Source organism: Pseudochaenichthys georgianus, chromosome 9 (assembly GCF_902827115.2).
Source record: "Pseudochaenichthys georgianus chromosome 9, fPseGeo1.2, whole genome shotgun sequence".
NCBI lineage: Eukaryota > Metazoa > Chordata > Actinopteri > Perciformes > Channichthyidae > Pseudochaenichthys > Pseudochaenichthys georgianus.
In genome coordinates, this window is record NC_047511.1 from 47,153,747 (window position 1) to 47,158,463 (window position 4,717).

Below are 4,717 nucleotides of genomic sequence, written 5' to 3' on the forward strand. Positions count from 1 at the left end.
GAGTTAATCGCGTTAAAATAATTAGTGGCGTTAATTTTCCTTTGTGTTAACGCGTTATTAACTTGACAGCATTTCTTTCTAAGCCCCGTACATTTTGATTGACGGCGGCAATATTTATCGTCATAACATGCTCATTTCCGTTGGTAATGCGTGTAACCCTCCACCGATGCTGTATATAAAGTTTGGTGTTGAATAACTGAAAATTGAAATGTAAGTGAATATTTCACTGTTTTGAACATTATGCTAATTTAAAAGGTAGGCGGAGCTTAACGATCAAAGAGGATAATTTGTAGAGCAGTTCAAGATGGATAAGTGTGCAAAATGTCAGGTTATTCTGAGTTACGGTGCGACTTTGTACATTTTTCCGAAATGGGATTTTCATAGGTGGCGCTAGCAAGCAGGTTGAATAGTTTGAACCCTTTGACTCCAGAATATTGAATTTTTCACCGGTCCTGGCGTCCGTGCAAAATTATACAACTTTTGAAGCATCCTAAAGACCTCAAGAAGAGGAAACGCCAGTACTATAATATGAAGAAGAATTCCTCCAATAACAATAGGTTTCCTCGCAATTCGTGCTAGGACGCCGTAGGGTCCTAGCACATCCGTGCTCGGGCCCTAACAATAACTTGGATTTATATAGCGCCTTTCATGAGACCCAAGGTCGCTTTACAAGGAAAAACAGGATTAGAAACAAACATAACAAAAACAAAACAGGCAGTCAGACAAACAGTTAGACAGACAAAACAACACATATATTTGGGGCCAAAGGCCTTTCAGACAGATGGGACTTGAAGGCCCATTTGAAGGCGTCAAGCGTGGGGATGTTGTCAATCTCCCAGTGGGGGCTGCCATACTGAAGGCTCTATCCCCGAAGGTTCACAGGTTGGTGTGGGGGGCCAGAGTCTGAAGACCGCAGGTTCCGGGGTGGGGCATGTGGGAAAAACAGCGAGCCAGCTAGCAGCTAGCACCATTAGCCTGGTAGAAAGTAGAAACCGGACCTCGAACCTCAGCAGCGGTGATGGAAAACAGTCCAGTTGAGATGGCAGGACTGAGGAAGGGTTCGTGGATAGTCCTGGAAGCGTGGCAGAGAGGAGCCCAGTCAGGGTATTCCTTATGTTGAGCTTGTGTTGCTAATGGCAGGACGGCAGAGGCTAGGAGCTAAACAGCAGCCAAACATAATTGGCTGAGCAACGGAGTATGGCAGAAACACAAACCAGAGCAAAACAATCTTTTCGCTGTGTATGCAAAAAATAATTGAAGGCAGGGGGTGATAGACACGAGGAATAAGCGTCGGCAAGAAGAGCGGCGAAAAAAACGCCAGCGTCCCCTCTTGCCAACTTCCGGTTATCTATACAGGGAGGAGATCATCATCACTAGACTCAGACTGGATCATACAGGATTAAAACACAATGTTTATAATGGGAAAAAGCAAAGTTGAAGAATGCATGGGGTGTGGAGTGAAAGAGAATGTGGAAGACATCATATTACACTGCAACAACGTAAACACAGTGGTATAATTCCACAGGTGGTGATAGGATGTTATGGTTATACACACTCTTGTACAGTAGGTGGCGGTATGCCCCTTATAGTTGTTTGAAATCCGCCAAAAACTGAGAGAAGAAGAAGAATAACCTGGATTGAGGAGGTGTCTCATCGCTACGGTTCTCTCTCTCTGTGTTCCCGATGAAGTGTGTGTGAGCTCCAGCAGTACTGATCCATCATCTGTGTGTCTGGATAAATCTCCAAATGGACTGTGTGCTCATTTTTCGAGAGGGGTCTGCCTGCAGACCTCCACTCTCAGGACAGTTCTGGTGCAGACCTCCACTCTCAGGACAGTTCTGGTGCAGACCTCCACTCTCAGGACACCTCCACTGTCAGTACAGCAAGTGACGATTCTGACGTGTGCTAGCTAATAGTGATGCTAATGATAGCTAATTCCTAATAGTAGTATGTGTGTCGTGTGTACAGTGTTACTTATATGTTATGTAAAGCCTGCATAACATTTACAAAGTAAAAGAAGAACAGTAAAGTCAAGAAAGAAAACCTTGCATCTTTATTGGAGGACTTTTAAATGTTAGCTAACTGTCTAGCTACGCATAGGGATACGCGCTGTAAGGGCAGAACAGTTCAATCAATCTAAGTGATGAAAAGTGATACTGTACTGATATTAACTACAATACAAGGTGTCCCTATATAAATATTAGGGCTGTGCATCTTCACTGGTCTCACGATTCGATTCGATTACGATTATCCTGTCAACGATTCGATTCGGTTCGATATCCCGGTGCATCACGGTGCATCACGATTCATACCAATGCGTTGCATCCTCAATTTTCTATATTACTGCACATGGCTTATTTTTCATCAATGCATACATGCAGTAAATACATATGAACTCTCTTTTTATTATTTAGAAAGTGCTTCAGAAATCAATAACATAAATGTCTTGACATTAATTTATAAACCAAAATAAATGAATTGTATAGGTCTAGCCTCCGTGTGTGAAGTTGTTCCATCCTCAAAAACAAAAAGCTAATGCTTCTGCAGTCTAGCTGCAGCTTCTAGCCACGGTCTTCTGTTAAGAAAGGACACTGAATGTCCTGAATGAGGCATCACATACAGGACTTGAGTCTGAACACAGCAGACAACAGGAGTATTTACAACAGCATATACAAACAAAAATAGTGCATGTGGGTGCACACTTACATTCTCTGTCTTACTGTTACATAAATCCCATGAATGTATGAGATTAAATTAGCTTCATTATATCTCAGTGATTAAGTGAATAATAAAGTTTCTATCGGGTCACTATCAGCATGTCACTCATTATTTTCAGGGAGGGGGCGGGGCTTGGAGGAACGGAGAGGAGACGGTGATCGCGGAAGCTTTTTTCCTCCTGCCTTCACAAACTTTACACACGTATATATCGTCTGAAAATTGCTAGAGGACATTCATACTTTGCAATCCAAGACTTAATTAAATCCACCAAAAACCTGACATGATTGTAACGCGATTATTTTTGAAAAACATACATCCCTGTCACACTCCGTGTCGCTGCGGCTCAGAGACACAGGGACCCTGTGTCTCTGACACGGAGTGATTGAGAGCGGGTCCTTCTGCTGTCGGTTCTGGACTGGTGTTCTTGTGTTGGTGGATAAAGCAGACTGCTCCGTGTTGCTGTGCCGCTGTCACGTCTGTTCCCTGATCTCTGCGTCACCGACCGATTTGATATTAAAGTGACAGAAAAAATGTTATAGTAAAGCCGCGGCCGGAAAATCAGGAAGCAACGTTACTACTCTATAACCGATTATCTTCCGTCACTGCATCGAGACCGAATCGTCCACGTCCGCATCGCAATGCATAGTAGAAACGATTATTTTCAACACCCCTAATAAATATATACGCGGCATAGGTGGGGAGGTTCCAGCTGGGAACCTCCACCCTGCTGCGGGACCCGTGGGACCCCTGGACGGTGCGTCTTGGTCACGCTTCATATCGGCCGGCCCAGGAAGGAAGAGACACGCAGAGTGGGGGAAGTCCCCCACCCCAACGCAGCACACCCTCACCATCAGAGTCGAACCCGCAGTTCGGAGGAACCGACCGCCAGAGCACCGGCACCAGGCCGGGCCGGCGCGGAGGCCCTCCGACAGTGGGTTGCGTTTGCCATTCGATCAGTGAGAGGAGAAAAATGCAACAAAAATGGTCAAAATCCGTAAATATATGGATGGGGGGGGACGGCTGGACACAGGCCGTGGGGGGACACTCGAGACCGGGCAATGTCCCCGGTAGAAACCGGGAAAATAGGGGGGAAAGTGAAAAAAAGTGTCCGAAAATAGGCACTTGTGAGGCGGGCAGAGTCCCCTGTTAACTCCCGTTACATTCCTCCATGGTGTCATTTGAGCTAAAAACTTTTACGAGAACCAGACTGGGGGGATCAAAAGGGCTTGACCAAGGCCGACCCAAAGTGCACGGTGGGCGGACTCAACGTGTTCGTCAGAATCGTCACTTCCTGTACTGACAGCGGAAGTGTCCTGAGAGTGCAGCCTGCACCGGAATTGTCCTGAGAGTGGAGGTCTGCAGGCAGGCTACCATGCTTTTTTCTGGAGCGTTTACCTCGGACTATAGCAGCTAGCTTAGCATGCTAGCTGGAAACACGTTAGCAACACTCGTCAGATTGAGAGTTTGATGGAGAGAGAAACGGTGTGTTTAACGGAGTTTGCAGGAAAAGGTGATCTAGTAAACATGAGTAAAGTCCAAATGATGTTGTGGTTGAAGAAGCAGCGATTCACTGCTGCTGCTGAAGAGATATTTGCTCTGTTTGAAAAAAAGATAGCAGAGTACGAGGAGGAGCTTGTTACAGATATGGGCATCTGTTAATGCCTGTTATATCAACACGTTCTCACTCCCAACCCGTCACATGTTGACGGTCGGTCAGGGCCCCTCCCCGTCACCCTATTACACGCAGGGTACCCCTTGAGAGTTAGTTTTCAACGAGCAGGGCGTCCCATTGACTTGCATAGAGCTCCCTGAACGTTGGTAATAGACGAGTTGGGATCGCGGCGAAATGCTCTCTCCGCAGACCCATTCTCAGCGTTTATCAACCTTTTTCCTACTCAATATCAATTAAGTATTAAGTAAGTATTTCCCATAATGAGAAGTTGCCAGTATTAAACTGTATACATCACTGGAGGTTTAGGGGATAGGAACACTCAAATTT